Source organism: Ammospiza caudacuta, chromosome 8 (genome assembly GCF_027887145.1).
Source record: "Ammospiza caudacuta isolate bAmmCau1 chromosome 8, bAmmCau1.pri, whole genome shotgun sequence".
Taxonomy (NCBI): Eukaryota; Metazoa; Chordata; class Aves; order Passeriformes; family Passerellidae; genus Ammospiza; species Ammospiza caudacuta.
The window spans coordinates 17,070,778-17,090,563 of NC_080600.1; positions in this window are offsets into that span (position 1 = coordinate 17,070,778).

Sequence of the window (19,786 nt, forward strand, 5' to 3'; positions counted from 1 at the left end):
ATTGATTCTAAATTATTAAACTAGTCAGAAGAGCACTTGAATAATGCATACAATTAAATACATTTAAATATATATGTAGCGATTGCTTTATTTGCAATGAATCCCCTGCACCTTTCTCTTGCTTTCGTTTTTTTCTCCACCGGCAGCTGGTTTCTCATTTCCGCGTTCACTGGAATATCAGGATTACCGAATATGTGTTTAGTCCGTATGTATAAACTGAAAGTTTACATAAAATACTCTAAGAAAATAACTTTGAAATCGGGAGCCGTAATAATTTGAAAATTTTGACGTGAAAGCAAAGGGGCTTGTTAGTGAAACTCAGGGAAACGTAACCGAATTCGTATAAATGTTGTTTGGTAACTTCTGTTTTGTAAACATCACTTAATTTATACGGATTTTATTAATTATTATGCCTTTTTTTTACATATTTTTCCCAATAAAAGACTTTTCTCTCTGTTTCACATTACAAACGCTTTTTTCCCCCCATTGCATGATTTTCACATGTCCTTATTTCCACTGTAAAGAAAAGGTGATTATTTCCCATTGCTTTCCTCACCCGTCTTCAATGTCGCAATTAAAAAACAACTATTTGAAAAAATATTAATAATATTAATAACATATTTTTCTTTTTCTAACACGAACTCCGGTACGAGAATTTTCTGCTCTCTCACTCTGATGGGAGCAGGAGCGGATGAGCTCCGAGTGCCCAGCGCTCCTTGTTACTGAAGTTTGCGGACCCCTTCAGTCGTTGATTACCAAAAAATTTTGAACAAAAACACCTCCTTGGAAAGGTTTGGTTTTCATTAACTACCGCTTTTAAAGCCAAAACGCATGGAAGCGATCGCGGCTCTGTGCCCACACAGGCTTCAGAGGCGGGCGGATGGAGCCGGGGCTGCCGCCACCTCCGGGGCCTCCGCTGCCCGCTATGCCGCCCCCCGGGCCGGGGCGGCTTTTGCCCCACGCAGCCGGGCCGAGAGCCGGCCCCCGTGGCTCGCCCCGTGGCAGGATCCGCCGGGCGCTCTCCTCCTCCCTGCTGCTTTCTCCCCCTTCCACCCGGTATTTCCCCGGCGCCCGCGGGACGACAGCCTCCCCGCGAGGCTCGGCCGGGGCTGAGCGCTGTGGCCCGGGCCCAGGCGAGGTCCCCGGCGCCGCGCGCTGGGGTCCCGGGGGACACCGGCCCACCGCCCGCGGGCACTGCCTCGAAGCGCAGATGTCCCGGGCTGCCACGGGGGCCCAGGGGCCGGCGGGATGGGAGAGGGATGGCCCCCAGCACCAGCGAAGCAGCTCTGAGTCCCTTCGGGGTGGCGGCTGTAGTCCCCACTGCCAGGACGCAGGGTCAGGAGGAGAGGGGAGAGCAGATCCCACAGGCGAGGGCTCCGGTCTCTCCGCTTGGCCCAGGCTCCATCACAGCGAGACCCGAGACCCCGGCCGCTCCTGCGGGCCGCGGCCGGGACCACCCGCCCGACCCGTCCCGGTGCCTTCGCCTTTGCACAGCGCCATCGCGCGGGCACTGGCGCCGGCGCAGCCCGAGGCGGCCGCTGCTCCCGCCCGCCCGCGGCCCTGGCGGTGCGGGAACGGCGCAGCACCTGCCGCGGGCCGAGCGGGCCCCTCCCGCCGCCCTCCGCGCCCTCGGCCCTTGCAGCGCCGCTCCGCCCTGCCACCTTGCCCGCCGCGCCACATGCCGTCGAGGCTCCAACACCTCTCCTGTCCCGCGGCCCGGCCCGGGCAGAGCGGCGGCCCAGGCAAACCGGCGATGGGCAGCGCGTCAGGACCGACCTCCTGCCCAGCCGCGCCTTCTTCGCGCTCCCCTCGCGGCCCGGGAAAGGCACTGGGGAGCCGAGGAGCCAGGCCGCCGCTGCGGGGTGGCCCCGCCATCGAGCGTTCGCTGTCGCGGACGAGCCATCTAACCCTGCCGCCGTAGGAGGGGTTCTCGTCCCTCCGCACTACCGCGATCCCTCTTTCGGCGGCAGGTTCACGAGGGAAAGCCGAAATGAAACGAAAATGTCCTTGAGCCCAGTGGCGGGAGGAGCCCGACTCTTCCCGCATCACTTCCAGGGGAAAGCTCTGGCTCCAGCCGACAGTGCCGGCGGGAGCACGGCGCCGGCCATCGTGCTTTCCCAGCCATAATCCGCCTGCTTTCCCCCTGCAACCCAAGCCTAAAACGGCGGCTGTCCAGAGGGGGAGCGCGGCGGCCGCCGGGCCGCCTGGCAAGTCCCCCGGCTCCGCGGCATAACGCCTCGGCCCTCGGGAGCCGGCTCTGCATCCCCTGAGCACCGCCGGCTGCCTCCAGCCCCTTCGGGATCCACGCGGCTCGTTCGTGCTGTGCCAATGGAATAACTAAAATAATTTTTAAAAAACCAAACCCAAAGCGTCTTCACGGCGTCCGACCTCCGACCAAAGGGTTTCGGGATAGCAGTATCTCTGCAGACCTACCCGCGCTTCCATTCTTTCCCCCAGCGGTTTTATTAATGAGCCTTTTGCTGTTAACGCTGGTTTATATGGAGAAAGAGCTGCGGACAACAGAGAAGCAATCTCTGCAGCCAGCCGTACACAGGGAAGGGAACGACTCGGCCGGAGCCGAGCAGCACGTAACACGCTATTACACCGTATTTCGGTGCCCAGGAGGCAGCGCAGCTCCGGCCGAGGCGGGCGCGGGGAGCGGGGCTCACCGGCAGGCCGGGCCGGCTGGATGCCTGCTGCGGGGTTGAGCTGGCCGCTGCCGGAGTCGTGCTAGGCTCTCTCCTGCCCTCCGGCTCCCCACTGCGATCTGCAGCTTCCCGTGTTCTTCATACACGTCTCCAGATCTTGGCTTTCCCCCTGGCCCTGGGCTTGCGTTTTCCCACAATCAACGCTGCAATGCTAACCGCAAGGGATTTCCTCCGTGAGATATCTAGCTCATCGACCTCACCTTAACAGACTTCGAAATTCCTCAGTATTGCATGGCTTCTTTAAAATACTTCTGTTTAGATTTGTAAACTGTCAGGAGCAGAGAGCACAGAACGAAGCGTTTGTGCCCTGTGGGTCTTTTCCTTCAAATTAGCACCTTATAGCTGGAAATGAAGGAAGAGTTTTCCCACCTTCGTTGCAATTAAAGAAAGTTCCCTAGATCCGAGAGAGAAATAACTAACAAGCCCCTCCACCCGAGCACCAACTGCGGCTGCTCCTTCGCCGCAGCCTAAGGCCACTCCGGTGCCGTTTGCCCCGGGCCGGGCGGTGTCCCCAGCTTCACCCCGAGGTGGCCGCTCCGAGCGGCGCCGGGACGGGAAACGAGCGTTCCGCCTGCCGCGCACTGCCCGAGCCGCGGCGTGAACGAATGCGGGAAGGGGCTGCAGCACAGAGCCGCCACCCTCAGCGCGGGAGCCAGCCCAGCGCCTGCCTTTACACCCCTCATGTGCCTACGGGGCGCAGGGCTCCGGGGAAGCCCGCTCTTCCCTTCCCACCGCGCTCTCGCCCGGCGTGAGAACGAGTGACGGCGGAGCTCTGCAGGACATGCCGGGCGTGCTGGGCTGAGGACTCGTACCCCGAGGCACGAATCGTTTTAATTACAATGATTTATATAAATTAGCAAGATAGCATCCTTGCTGCCCCGCCAGGCTCCGACCGAGAAGCAAAACATCACCCGCCCAGGTTGGACACCATCGCCTCACAAGGGCTCAAGCGCTCTTCGAGTTCCTACGGTCGGCGGAGAGCACATGAGAGTACGGACCTCAACAGAGCCAGGACAGAGCCGGTTCCGAGCCCCCTCCCCGTGAGCTTCCCAACGGGCTGAGCTCAGCCCCAGCACCGCCGCCCTCAGGACGCGGTGCTCATTAGCGACTGTCCTTTGGACAGAGCAAGATGCTGTTTTCCTCCTAAATCCAAACTTTGCCTCTCAACAGATACTCTTATCTGCTTACGCCCGTTTTAATTGAAACTCCAGTAAATGCGTAGGGAGAGCCCTCTGCTCTGCGGCACAAGGCAGCAGTTCCCGCCGGCTCCTGCCATGCGAAATGGTGCTCAGGGAGCAGACTGGTGCCGGCCCCCACCTCCCGCCCTCGCTCCCCGCTGTTAGGCTGAAACCAGGGCAGCCTGTGACAAAACAGCCCGGCCGGCAGCTGGGGTCCCGGCTGAAGGCTTAGAGTTTTCTGTGCAAGTAACTGAAGGCTGCGGATCTGCTTAGGAAAAAAAAAGAGCAGACAGTGAAGGGGATTTCGAGTGAAGACAAACAACAGGGTTTATTGAACTTCAAAGGCTGAAAATGCCTTTGAGCAACACGAGGAAACGCATCCTAATACACATGAGCCGTAAATATCCCGCAGCCTGGTTCCTGCAAGAAGGTAGATCGTCCCGGCTGCGCCACGAACCTGGCTTGTCCCTGGCGGAATCACCGCAAATGGAAAGCTGACAGGATAGTGCTCAGTCTTTTTAGGCTTTCGCGATCCCTGGACTGCTACCTACGGGGCACAGCAAGGCGCTGTGTGCAGAGGGGTCACACATGGGGCCCAGGGGCAGCAAAGGGCCAAATCCTATCGCTTTTCCTCCTGCAAACAAACCTATCGTCTTTTCCTGCGACCTCAAAACTTTGCCAGGCAATATGCGCCAACACTTAAAAATATTTTCGGGGCTTGAGTTCGTACTTGGCCCGTGAAAGGGCCCCTTCGGGGTTCGGGGCTGTCTGCCCGCTCCCAGCACCTTAAAGGGGGGGCCAAAAGGTGGCCCGCCGCCCGAGGCAGCCCCGGTAGCTTTGCCGAGACGGCGTCCTTCAACCTGGACGTGGCTTCTCGAAGCAGCGGAACGAGGCAGAAGCCTAAGAAGCAGATACCGGGGCAGCTGAGAACTGAGGACACTACCCTGAGCCTGCCCGCCTTTCGTCCGCTGGGCTCCGCGGAGCTGATGCCCCTGTGCTTCACAGTCTCTGACGAGGCTGTCTCCATGCCCCCCCTGCCCCGTTCCTGAGAAGCAGGCAGGGCGCGGAGGGGGTCGGAAGCAAGTGCTCGGCGGCCGGCGGGGGCTGCCACCTCCCAGCCCCGCAGCACGGCCTCAGCCGCCGCCGCCGGAGCCGCCTGGCCTCGGTAGCTGCGCGGCCACCGTGCCCAGGCAAGGCACCGCTGTCGCCAAGCACCGCTGTCAAGCAGCGAGAGCGATTCCACCTAAAGTCTCTTCTTCCTCCAGCCCTTGCGTCTCCCCCGGCAGCCCTGCCCCCTCTCCCCCCCGCCCACCTCCGCCGCAGGGGCCGCCGGCCTGCGCGCAGCCTGCGCGCTCCCGTGACAAATTTCAGGTTTGTAAAAGGACGGGTGAGAGTTATCCACCGTTTGAAATCCCATTATAAAACCAGAGCAGACGCAGTGCTCGTGTGCTCCCCGTCACGGAATCGCTCCAACTAAATCAGCATCTAACAAGAGAGTTTGTCCCCAGTGGGGACAGCAGCTCTCACTTACTCTGTTCCGTGAACCGCTGCACTTTTGCCCCGGGAAGAGCCCTTCAGCCGCACCGTCTCTGCGGGAAGACACTGTTATCTCCTCCCTGTCAGCGTTTCGCTGGGATCCAGCAGCCCCCCAGTTCCCCGGCCGGACGGGCCCGCGCCGCTGCCCCTCGCAGGGGTCCCAAGCCCCCGCAACCTCCCACCCCCCGAAAGACGAAACGCTCCAAGATTTCTGCGCTTTGTCAACGCAACGAAGTATTTGACAGTCACAATTACCTGTAAATATTCTGATCGTTTTGTATACGGGACACTTTTTGCCTTAAGCCTGGCAAGCCTCACACAAGCGGAACTGCAACACTACCGCAACTTCACCGGGGCAGACGGCAAATTCCGCGCTCCGCTCTCGGCACTGAGTGCTATCTTTCTCGGTACCGCAGAACCTAGGAGCGAGCGAGAGAGCTACCGCTTCCCTCTCTCCACACCCTTAAGCGCAACAGCTAAACACTCAATTTAAAACGCTAACATTTAGGCGAGAATTCAAATCAGTCACAGAAAAAAAAAAATGCCTGTTATCAAAACACGCTTTCGGACAGAATAAACGGGTTCACTCGCTGGCAGATAAGGTGCCAGATTTGCTAACATATTGGCATCCGCAGTTTAAGAAAAAAATAATCATGAGGTCTGAGATGGTCACTACTAGCTAAACTGCGAGATTTCATAATCGGTCTTCCTATTTTCCACTACAACCTCTCCCTTCCCTACCCATCACATCACAATAATTAGCAGCGCGGAATTACCTGTCTGCTTCTTTGCGTCTCCTTCAAGTAAAGAAGGTAAAAGTCACTTTACCTATTAGCTTGTATAAGTAATAAAGAGGTGGTAACTTGGAGCTACTACATTTTGAAGATTATGTCACATGCTTTAGCATAAATAAGGGTGTTATAGCCCTAGCGATTACTGGATCAATTCATTTGTGCGACAACCCATGGCGCCTTTGGTTGTTAGCAGGTATTTGTTCTGTCCCTGGGAGTAGTTCTGCACATCCCTCCTCGCTAAGACGGACATAAACAACGGCAGCCTCCCGATTTCTGAGGCGTCTTTGCGCGCGTTTACCGGGGAATGCCTGTTTGTTAGCGTCTTGACTTTGTATCAACCTATTTTGAACGACATACGGCGGGATTTCTGGGGCTGCAGCATCTCCCTCCGCAGCCAGGACAAGGCGGAGTTGCAGCGGCTCCCGTGCGTGCTCTCACTCAATAGGGGGTCATAGCGTGCGGCTTTTTAGTCTCCCCTCACACAAAAGGGACGAATTTCCCAACTTTCTCAAAGTTTCTCAGCCCTGTGCTTTTTCTAAGTCGTTTTCACGAGAGCCCTGGCTTCCTGACGGTCAGCCCCGAGCAATTTCACAGAGCTGACTCGATCCGATTGAGGGACCGCAAGTGGGCGCCCAGACGCGAGCGAAGCGCACGCCTCGGAGGGGCGAGCTGATGGCATCCCGCGCCCCGGCGGCTCCAGCCCTGCTCGATCCACTCCCTGAGCTCCAGGCACCCCCGCGGACCAGTCTCAAGCCGAGCCGAGTCCTCGACAGCCGGGCGGTGAGACGGGCAGCGATCCCTTCCTAGGCAGTCACTGCTGCTCCTGCTGGCAGGAGCCCACAGCCCTGCCGGCTCGCCGCAATATAAAGGAGGGGACACTGAGCCTCGTCAGGCAGGACTGACGGGGAAGCCTCCACGCAGGTGGAGCCGGAATTCGACTCCTACGATATGGGGAGAGGATGGACACCCCGGGGGGAAAGTGTTAGTAGCATCCAGATTTTGATACTTTTGGTCTCGGCGACTCTCGGCGGCACCGGCGCGACACGAGTGCCCGCGGGGAGCGGAGCAAGGCAGGGCGGCAGGTGCCCCGGAACGAGGCGCGGCCAGAGGCCAGCACGGCCATACACAGGGCTGGAGGCCACTCCTGTGCCTTCGGTGCCGGCGGTGACCTGACCCTCCACCCCGCTTGCATTTGGAGTCACCTCTCAGGCAGGAGGAGAGGGTCGGGAGTGGCTCAAGGGTGTGGGCCGGGGCCGGACACGGTCCGCTGAGCGCCGCTTGTTTCCTCCGCCATTTCCCCTGGACGGGCCGGGCCTGCTGCACCGTTCCCCGCGCACGCCGCCACAAGGCAGGGCCACGGGAGAGGGTCCAGCCCCAGCCCCCGCAGACAGGGGATAACCTCTGCCCCCCGCCTCCTCCAGCGCTCAGCCCCGCCACGGCCGTGAGAAGCCGAGAGCAGGCCGGCCGGCCGGGACAGGGGGTTCTCGTCCTCACTAACGAGGACGAGAACCAAATAAATAACTTTCTCAATTTTCACCTTGATTATATGGCCCTGCATTTATAGGCCTCCCCGGCAGCTTGTGCACACGTATTTACACCACTTTAGAAAGCTTCGACAGTAAAATCCCAACGAACTCCCAGCGCCTGTGCACTCCCACAAAGCAAACAGGGGAGTGCAGCACTGACCGGGCCAGCCTGGCCCCGCGGGCTGCACGCTTGGTGCCCCAAGTTTTAACTGTCATATTTTCCAGATTTTGTACTGCATTAGTACACAACTCTGAACTTCATATAAAGTGTTAGCAAGTTCTCATTACAGTTTAGTTAGACAAAACAATCCAGTCCGAGAACCAAGGACACCATTTCAGCTTCAGGCCCAAAAAGTATAAACAACAGCGAGCTGAGGAGAGCAATCTGGGAGGATGGGACTTCATACCTGAAGCCGTAATTGGACAATTAACCCCAATATGTAAATGAATCCAAACTTATAAAATTGTGAAAACGTGTGATACCTCCTCCGGTAGCCTTGGCCAGGCTCTTGTACTGCCCAAGGTGTATTTCTTGAAGGCCTTTTTAATAAATACCTACTTTATTCCTTTAACACTGTCTAGCCTCTGTTCCAGGTAGCCTCTCAAGGCATCACCCTGAGCGCCGCCACCTCCCCTCTGCCGCCCAACAGCCCTCGGCATCACTGTGACCGTGGGTGGCTTTCAGCTTGGAAAGAGAGAGGAGAGGAAGTCTGAAGTCTATTTATATTAATATATTTTCAATTAAGTCAATGTACAATGCCTGCACAATGTAGCAGGCCCTTCCTCTTAACTTTTCCCTCATTTCTGCCAAGACAATTCACTCCCTCTAGCTAAAACAAGCTTCCTGAAGCCTTTACAAAAATTAGAAACAACAGCTAACACAGAATCAAAATAAGAGGTAGGCTTCATGGGACACAAGGCATGTAAAGTAACTGCTCAACTGCCAGGCTGGATTTCTCTTTCATATATTCATGGCTGATGAATAACACGCAATTCATTTCCACTAGCTCTTAAAGATTTAGCCCAGGCTGCAGCTGGCCATCTGAGTGGGCATGTACAGCAGGATAAAGCCATCAAGTGGCAGTGGGGTGACTTTTTTCTTGGAGATGGCAGTGGGAGCCCCTGGTAGCTTACAATTCAGTCCCTGCCCCCCCAGTTCTGTATAATCAAGAATTTCCTAGGAAGATGGTAAAGGGTCTGAGGAGATCTCTGGTATGTGCTCTCTCAGGGGGAATAAGACTCCAACATTTTTTTACTCTCCAAGCACAAAAAGAGTAGAATATACACTAAAAACCTTTTGGTTATTCCCATTGCCACAAAGAAAAACTATGCTAGTGCCCACAAATTAACAGGTTTCTTTCTGAGATAATTTCCACCAATGCCTGCATATAGCACCAGTGACTTTTTCTGTCCCCTCAGTTTCCTGTAAATCAAATCTCACACAGTCATGATTACATTCATGACTCCCTCTAAAAACTTGTGGGTGATGGCTCAAACAAGCAATTGTTTAAAATTTACAAAAAAGACCTGAAGTACAGAGGTAAAAGTGATCAGTAAGTTCCTGCCAGCAATGAACAATAAGGAGGAGGGTAGAGGAGGGAAGTCCTGTCATTTTTCCCCCAGTGTGACCTGCCATAAGAAAAGTGGCAAGATTTACTGTCTCATTAGATAAGAACCAACTGAGAAGGAAAGCAGACAGAAATGGGCCACCTGCAGCAAAAAACCTGTCATGACTCATAGCCTAACACCAGACAAAAGCCATGAGAAACCACGTGTCACTATTCCTGGTGTTCATAAACTTCAGTGTTCAAGATGCCAAAAGTGATCATTAGTGATTGTAAGAGATATCAGGGGATACTTGAGATACTCCAGATTTAACTGTATTCAGAATTCTAGCTCAACTGTTGACTTATGTCCTCCATAATTCAACACCCAACAAAATTTTAGTTGCAGAAAGAGGTAAAGTTTTTTTGTGGTTTATGGTTTATACTTTCCTGCCTTAAGCAACAGCTAAGATAGACAATACTAGGCAGTTTGCTCCCTTTTCTCTCAGTAGTTCTTGTTCAGCACAAGTTGCAGTTACCACAGTAAATAATTTGTCTCTGGGTCAAGGTCATGATCCTGTGTCAGCCTGAACACAGCACTGCCTTTGAAGCCAACAGGAGTCTTACACAGGCACAGTTAAGAGATCATGCTACTAGCTTGTAATGCAAGCTGGAATGTCTTAGAATGAGAAATTATCTAAGATCTGAAGTTACTGTCTTGATACAGCCTATTTGTAAATGGCAAAAGAATTATTGGTACCATGCCTGCTGTTCTCTCTATATTCTCATGAGATCTCTGCTCTAGAAAAAGTGCCTAAAAGTTCTTGGGTAATGGCTGCCTTTATGCAGTTTCCATTGTGCTAGAAAAGTAAAGTTGGTTAAAGATGCATTTGGTGTTCCTTACTGCTTTGTAAAAGGTTTTTGTTTGGTTGGTTTTTGTTTGTTTTTTTTTTGGTTGTTTTTTTTTTTTTTAAATAAACAGTTAAAACTAGCTTGTTCTCTAAAAACATGCCCTTTCAAAGCACTAGAACAAGCCTAAGCAGGGGAAACAGCCTTTGAAAGAAAAATTACTTTGGACAAGTTTCGAATTTCAAACACAGCCTTTGTTTATATGTCACTGACAAAATGCCTCTCAAATATTCTTTGAAAGGTGATTACATTAGGCAGGGGCTATTTTAGCAATTTCACATCTCATAGCACTATTGTATACAGGGATCTGTTCACCCACTTCCTTTGCTGCAGACACAGCTCCTTGAACCTCTGCTCAGCTATCTTTCATCACTTCTAAAGCCACGAAGACTTTCTTCTCTTGCAAATTGAAGCCAACCTTTTCTGTGCCACCAAGTTTTCTCTATGACTTCTGGTGGGCTTCAGAATCACTTTTGGCTTTTTGGTGATGTTCTGTCTAAAGTTTTATCACAATACTTTGCTTAGAGTTGGGCAGAAAATGCTTTCCTGGTTTAACAAAGTTTTAGGATAAAAAACTCCAATTTCCATTTCAAACCTCAACAGAAAGTTGAGATTTTGAGTATTTCATAATTTTAAGGGAAAAACATAATTTTCACTGCCAGTCCTTTTCAAATCACATATCCTTCCTTCCCCATTAAATTTCCCCTGTAATTTAGGAAATGAGAACAAAGCTCTTCCTGCAAAGGCAGTGCACAGCTATGATAAAGCAGCACATCTAGTTATTCCCACCATCAGCTCAGGTGGTGAAATCTTCAATACCCAATTGAGTTCTAGAGTGACAGCAAAGCTTTTAGTATTTTTACTTTTTGCATAGTCTTGATACCATCATATTTCAATTTTCTGGCTACACTTGTTCATCTCCACTGCAATAAAAACTAAATTTGTTGACATGTTTGACATTTTTAAATACTCTTTAAATACTTTAAAAACATCTTTATCTAGAGAAATCCTGTAACAGCTTGGGATCCATCAACGTCAGAAATACCTTGCATTTTCAGGAATGTTCCTAAGCCCCAGAACACAATGGTCGGTGCCATCAGACATTGAAACTGATTCTTGGCATGAATTTGGAGTAGGCTGACAAGCACTGTCTGAAACAGCTCTTGGCCATATCTCCAGAGCTGTCTGAGGCCAGACTTCAATATCAATAGTCAGTTCACCTAAAGCTATCTTTTTTTGGTGGGCAAGGCAGTAGAGAGGGTCAATGGAGGCTGTTGTGGGCAAGCCACAGAACCTCAGTGGCAGAACCACTCTGACACACCAGCAGAGACTGTGCTTCTGCCAGTCCTGCATAAGAAAGGTGGAGTAGCACGAGGCAAACGTCAGTGCTGGTTTTTGAACTCCAGGCTCCTGCACAGCATGTAAAATGCACAGCACAGTGCCATGCATATAAACTGGCTGAAGATGAACAAAAAAGGCCACTCAGTGTAGCTGTGATGTGCTTCTGTGTGGCTGCACCAAAGCAGATGAAGTCAGAATTTTGCTCTTTGTTGTGCTATCAATATTTAATTCTTCATGTCATTACAACATCTGTCCTTTCTCAGGTACAGCAGTTATGTATGTTTAGAGAAAACTGACTACACACCTATTTCAGTAGTTTGTGAACACAGGTAAAACCTCAAAATTTCTATTTTCCATCAGACGTGACAAAACACAGGCTTCATTGGTCTTCACTGCTCTGTCAATATTCACACCATTCAGAAATCACTGGCAACCACTTACATAATCAGACCTTTTTCATAAACTGATCCATTCTAAAATTGTCTCAGAGACTTGTGATCTATTATTTCCCCTGTCATACCAGAAGAGACAGACTAATGTGCATTCTTGGAATCTGATTGCAAAGGCTGCAGAAATATTGCTGTGGGTCTTCACCACGTCCAGTTCATTCTGTTCTGTAGTTCATTAGAAGGATTCCAAAATTTGGTGGATGAGGAGGGAGTTGGAGAGAAGAGATGCGAGGTATCTCTGACAAGCACCAAGATTCTCAGTAAAGCAAGATATGCTAAGAATTAGGAACAGCACATAAGATGGGTGTATTTTTCCTTCCAGTGTTATAAAAGCAGATGAAATGCATTCCACACGTCCAACTTTGGGCCTATTCTTCCCCTCTCTAGCACAAGTCACTGAAGAAAACAAACCCACACCAACTGAAATCTGACCTTAAGATATAAAGAGTGACCCAGGGAGCAGTGATATCAAGGGTTGCACATGTCCCACACAAGAAGAGCCAGAGTGGTCTGGGAAAGATTTACTAGATATGAGTTATGGCTTAGTAGGGGTGAAGCTACAAAACAAATAACAGAACTTATCCTCTGAGATGCAGTAGTGATATTTGACAACTTTCACATGAGCACTTATTAATGTCTGGTGGAGCTCAAGCCTCATTAGCTCCTATTTTAAAGATATGGTACAAAGGTCAGTACACAACCTGGAAATTTAGAAGATTGGGCTACATTCATAGTTTTGCTCTAGTTCTCTTTCTATAGAGAAATTTCTTGAGTGGCATTTTAGAAGGATGTTACTGATCTGGGAAAACAAGACTGACTAATAGTTTACCAGACACATCCTCCTAAGACACAAAAACACAACTGAGAACCTCTCAAGTCACCTCTTGTTTTTTACATCTGTAAAAGGAAACAAACCTAACCCACTTAGCAATCAGAGAGGGTCTGTTTGCTGGAAATTGTAGTCTTGACACTGAACTTGCTAAGGCAGCCCTTACCCTTTCCCTGCCTAAGGAGGAGCAAAGTGCCTGCAGAACGGTCACACTTCTGTTCTGCATGAAGGCAGACTTGAGAAAGTCACCAAGGATCCTGCTCTGCTGCTTCCCAGCTTCTTGCCTTGACATGCACCCAAGGTCATTCAGTGTGAGAAGGAAAAGAGGTGAGGAGCCAAGTGACTGCCCAAGGCTGTGCAGCAGGTCACTGGAAGGTTCCCCAGTCATTCCCGATTCCCTGTTCTGTGCATTCTTCCAGACCAGTCTGCCTCCCAGTCTGGGAGAACATTTCCAAAATGCAGGGCAGAATTCACTCTCAGAACATTTTGAATGATCTGCAAACTTTCTGTATTTAGGACCCTTTTCAACTGTTCCTTGGGACACAATATTTGGATTACTATAAAAGGAGACTGATAAAATGTGCAACATATAGAAATTCCCTAGGAAAAACAGTATGTGCTTATTATCTCTTCTTTCACACATTTCAAATATATTAAAACTTCATTCATCCTATCACCTGGTTAGAATCAGTGATCAAGTCAACACAGGAAAGAAGCTTCAAAATGAGGGCTGAATCTAACATGTATCAATGCCAAAAGTCCCATTCCCACAGTTGCATTAGGAGCAGCCTCTGCAGTGTAACACAAGTAACTAGGCTAAACTTTGCCTTTCAATGATTTTAAGACCCAATTTACTGAAGGTTTATTGACAATAAATATAGTCGTATTTCCTTTCCTACATTGACAATTGTTGCTGTGGAGTGCATTCAAACTTTGAATAAGCATTCAGATGATTCCCTTCTCATCTGTTCTGTTTCCAAAATCCGGAATTTTTGCAGCCTGATACAAATGAAAACAAACTTGTTGATAAATCCAGTTAGAATTTAGAATAAGGAACACTACCAAAAAAGTTTTGCAAAATTTTCTGTCTTCTCTTGTATTTTGGGTTACTCCATCAGGCCTCCTTAACTCAATGAGTCATTTCTGTCTAACACAAAAGTACTTTTGCTGTTACTAAATCAAAGGAATGAATGAGCTGTAGGTTTTACAATCTGCATCCCTTTCTACACAGGGAATAGCAGTAGCCAAAAATCAAAGAGGTTTTAAGCAACATTTGCAGGCACATTGACTGCTGTGTCCATCCTTCCTTCCCTCAGCTCATAAACTACAAAGACACCAAACAACGATTATCACTGCAAAAGAAAATAAAAAATAAAAATCAGGTAACCCTGACTACATATAAAGTATTGGGGGGGCGGGGGGAGGAAAGGGCATCTTCCACACAACGAAGAAACTCCCACTTATTTACCAGTCTCTACCTCAAGGTGAATAATGTCCAGCTATGAAGGAGCTCAGCCTGGAAGAACGTAGCCCTGGATCCAAGACTTCAAAAGAGTGGCACTTTGGCAGACACATGCAGAGTTTTATTCCCCTGGACTATTCAGTAGGGTAATAAGTGAAGCAACTCAGCCACCATTCAGACAGCACTGTCTCACCGTGGTACCTGCCTTGAAGATATCACCAATTTTCTTTTTCGTCCCACTGGCCAAGCTGCAAATCTTGGATAAACTCCCCAGCATTTGCAGCTTTCCAGCTTGTGTTCACCTTGACTTTAGATGGATACTATTGTTTTGCTGAATTATTCTCTTGCAGATCCTGCTGCCTTAGGTGTTTGAGACATTCCGTTTAAACAGGTGGCTATAATTAATTATTCAAAATTATTTTTAGGAATTTGGATTCTTTTTCCTGACAGTGCATTAGTTCTAGGCATTGTACAAAAATAAGGTAATTGCATGCTGTTTTGGATATTTGTGATTAAAAAAACATGCTCTAGCTCATTGTAATGTTTTTGTAGGCTGGCATTCTTTGTGAGAAATTTATTTCTTGTAGCTGCTTTGGGTTTATGTCATTTGTATATTTTAAGAACAACATCCGCTAAAGCAGTCATGTGAAAAATGGAAATATACTTACTTCAAGAAAGTATTTATACTCTCATCTTCTTTCCATTCTCAGTGGGTCTTTAACAAATACTTGGTTGCTAGTGGAAAAAGGTCAAGAAGATTATTAAAAAATAATTAGGGAGTCAACAGACGAGGGTGCTGCAAAGTATTGTTCTTACAAGCAACAGTATGAAGAAATAAGAAGAATAACAGAAGCTAAAACACACATAGAGAAACCATTATTCAGAATGCATAATACACTGAATTCTTGAACTTGCAAAGAAGTGGGCTGAAATTAGCCTTCAGTTAAAAAAACCTTGAAAAAGAGAAGGCAGTAACCTGCAGTGTGCGGGTCAGGAGCCATCAACTTCCCACACAGCTCCTACTGTAGGCAGGAACAATAGGGAAGGTAAAGAGATCTTTGCACTGGCCTTTTCCCCATATTCCCCCAGCCAGATGATGTGTTTGTAGACAAATACCATTCTAGAAACAACTGTTTCTTCACAATATATTCTAGGCATCACTTATCATTCTGATATGAATTTTTTCAGTTAAAATGTAACCAAATTAAAATCCAAATTATTTAAAAGTGAGGCTAACAGCTACAAAGAGGGAAAACCCCCACCAAACAAACCATGCCAAAAGACCCCACAAAAATATTTACTCTTTTATTTCAGTATATATCTCATTTGTAATACATTAGGCTAACATTCTCCGTAAGTTTTATTCTATTTCTTTAACCACCATGAAAATCTTTTAATCTGACCTTAAGCACTTCTTTTCCTGGGTGGAAGTGTTTGCTTCCTGAATCACAAAATTCATTATTCTCAAGAAGCAGCCTGAACCAGCAAGGGCTGAGCTTAAATAGAGCCCCTGGCCTATATTTCTGTGCCTCTATGGGCAGGGCATGTAAGGGGAAGCCCCAGGTGAAGCTGATCACAGTCCCCAGACCCTTTTGGCACTCAGGGCCCTGGCAATTATTGATCTGGCACTAAACTGTAGAAAGAAACTGAAAAGTAAAATTGAAAAAGAAATTTTGGTGTCCTGGAAACAATGTGTACTGTTGCATTCATGGGGTGCTTAGACCAGGTGAGATGTGGAGTACCTGTGCATACCCACGTTGTGCTTGGGTTGAAAGGCATCGTACGATTTATCTTTAGCCTCAGTGTTAATAAATTTACCTGAAGGATTTTCTTTGGTAATGTGAGCACTGGAACTTCATCCCAATAGATAACAATTGTAAATACTATGGAGGCTGAGATTTTGGTCAGTGGTGCATGATGCCCACTATAATACTGAAAATCTGAGATGAAATCCTGTGTCCCTACACTCATGCAAGATTTGCCACTGCTTTCCATGCAGCCAAGATCTTGCCTCAGGCAAAAGCAAAACTGCAGAGGTTACAATATCTGCTCTTCCACTCCAACTCCCAGAAACAAGACCTGCATGGCAGATGTATTATTATTTATTAATATGCAAACTTGCACAAACCTTATAGTCTCAAATTATAACTGAGTGCTTTCCTAGTTGATAAATCACATTTCAAGAGTTTTTCAAATAACACTTAAACTATTTTCTTTCTGGAGTAAAATGGGATGTCAAAGTATCAGCTCAAATAGCAAGAACTGTTCTTTTCAGATATACTGAACACGAACAAGCTTCAGTTGGCAAAATCTGGTCATTGTTACAAAGCAAACCTTAGCTGGAGTTGTATAATGAGTTTGGACTTTCCACCTCAGAAGATGTCTATATTGATTTGTTTATATGGGAAAACACAATTTCTGAAAGAATTATCTAAGAGAGAATGCTAGAAATTTGTTGTGGCACAACAGAAGACAGGGATATATAACAAAAGAACTGTGGGATAATTATAAGAGAAATAAAATACATCAGTAGAAACAGATTTCATTCACTGCTGAAACTGCATGTAAAAGGTAATTCTACCTTTTGCTTTTCCTTTCTTAATGATGGAAAATCTAGTTGTACATTGTCTTGGCTAGGACCTGACAACAGTTTTACCAAGGGAAAGATGAGGCTTTATTCCTCACTGAGCACTGGCCAGCCTGGGACATGGGTGTGTCATGCAATGCAGTCAGGACAGTCTTGTCCTGCTCTCCCCACCTTTGTTTGAACTGATTTATTTTCCTCCCAGAACTGCTGGTCAGTTGTTAATTGTAAGACCACGATGAAGCCTGACAGTTGTCTCTCATGCACTTATATTTTACAGAAAACAAAAGATGGCTCTTACAAATGCTCTGGGAAACCAATATTCCTCTGTTGCAAACAGGAACTGGGGGAACTGAATCAACACTTTCGAGGAGGAGATGAACACCCTCATCTCATGGCCACACACCCCCTTCAGTTCAGAGATGCAAATGCCACTGACAGCAATGTCCTCAGGAGGACCAGTACAGCAGAATTAGGAGGTCACTGAAACAGATTACTTTTCCCATCATTTTTCACAGTTGCTTTTTTATTTTTTTAACCTGGCATCTGTTCTCCCATGTGTGCATACATATAAAGGCCGCTAACTCTAGCTGTTTCTTTAGGAACATTTCTGGGATGGGGATGGAAAAGACCTTTTTGTTGGAGAAAAGGACATCAAGATTTGAGGCAGCAAACTTTCTCTTGCTTTCAAAGGCTTTGAATTGCTGCAGTTGCATGACACAGCCGGACAACTGGCTTAGCTGGCTCATTACATTCCTTCACAGGTGAGAAGGTAATGGCTTAAAAGAGAGAATAAAAATTCACAACTTGCAAAGCACCTTTGGGTCTTCAATATACTGTGTACATCATTTGTACACATGTTTGTGTGATGGAGGAGGCAGGCCTGGGAGAGATATAGAACAAGTAGGAATATAATTAAACCTGAAAACTAATAAGGTGAAAGATCTATAGGAAGCTAATATCACCTTGTAGTTTCACAAGTTATTTTTAAGGACTGTCTAAAATCAGTGAGAATTTGATTGTGGCATTCACAGCTGTGATACTAATCAGTGGGCTCAGCTACAACACAAATCTGGCCTCAGGTTGATATTGATTGAACATCTATTCAATCAATAAAAAACCATAACCCATTCCTTTATTTCATCTAGTCTCAGAGTCTGCTGTCCCACACATTACATCTGAATAAACTGCAGCCTATGCTGTTTGCAGCAGGAATGACTCAATACACAAAGAATAGTGTGGTTCTACCACCTTTTCCACACTGAGCTGTGCCACTGGTGCTGCTGTGCTAACCAGCAGGGACAGATGCTGAGTGAGAAATTCTTCTGATGAAAGCTTGTGACAAGCATTTTCCTCCTAGTCAAAACTTGCAACAAAAGGGGGTGGGGGAAACAGGACCAGTAAGGAGTATTTGCAAAGCAGCAAGAACTCAACATCTCTGGCTTTTGGGCCTTAGGACCAGGAATTTGCAACCTGAGCTGATTTTGGATTGTATGACAGGACCCTGAATTTGGATTTAGTCCCAGCAGGCTAATTAGATATACATGATAATCCAAACAGGTGAAAAAAGGTCTTTATTTAATTAGACAAACAAAGTACTCATTTTTTACCTTCACTCCAACTCACTTAAGTGTCCAAAGAACTTATTCTCTTATAAAACTAACACACACACACAAAAAAAGCAGAGGGTGCTTTTACAAAGTATACTTGATCTAAACAAAATGAAGAAAGATACAAAATGAGAGAAGATATAAAAGACAAAGAAACAGAATAAAAACTGCTATTCCTCCTTCTCTTTTGTGGATGTAGCTTATAGTTTATTATTCATATCACTTGTGTGCACCTCATGAAATGAAATTCAAGTTGGTAGAATACAGAGAATGAAGAACTCAACAGCTTCACTTTCCTGTGAAGGTGCATGTATGTACATACCAGAGCGGACATTCCCACACACAGGAGCCCTCACAGGGAAGGGGGAGAAGCAAGGGCTGTGAGCAGGACTCCTGCTGGGCAGGGGTCATCCTTGTCCTCACTCTTACCAAAATTCAACTATTTACTCAAAGCCTGATTCTTTGAGACACTCTTATTTAATCCTGCAATATAAATCAGAATCTTGCAGTTCTGGTGCCCAAAGAAAGGATGAGTAGGGAATAAGAGCAGGTTTCAATGGGAAGATCAGGTTCAAGCAGAAGGCAGCATGCCCTTTTTTAATTTCCAGGAGTTTTGGCTTTATAGCAAACATTTTAAGGGGCTATTTGTAAAAGCAAAAGAAAAGTACCTTCAATTCTGGAAAACACAATAGGGCAAACAACCTGTGACAATCTGGATTTCCTTTCAGAACTATGATGCATGAGGTATCTCCCTATAGAAACAAACAATGGATAAATATAATGGATAAATATTTTTATGGAAGCACTGCCTATATAGCACAGATGAAGCCCTCCATTTTACATCCCAATAACAAGGATGCATTCCAGAGGAAGGTATTCTAGAGACTGCTGTTGAGTCTGCCCTGGAATGCCTTTGTGTAGCAAAGCAAATGATTGCCCTGAGGGGATTTTCCCACTGCTCATAAAAAATGTCACAGCCTAGCCTTGTCCCATCTGTACTGTGCTTTCTCAGGGCAACATCAGTGCAACCCATTTGGAGAAGCCTGTGCTGTAAATAGTGATGTTTAAATGTTACACAGAACAGTGGCAATTTTTTTTCCCACTTAAAATGTTAAGAAATGAATATATTAAAAGCTGAGCACAACATGGTGTTTTACCAATAAAAACGTAGCAGGGCCAGATCAGCAAAGATTCAGAGCCTGTCTTCATTTGAAGGGGAAGGTTCAGGAGAACAGGGAATCGACAGGAGAAATGATGAGTGTACTTTGCACATACTCACACAAACCACACAGCTTCTACTAGAATTGCAGCCAATA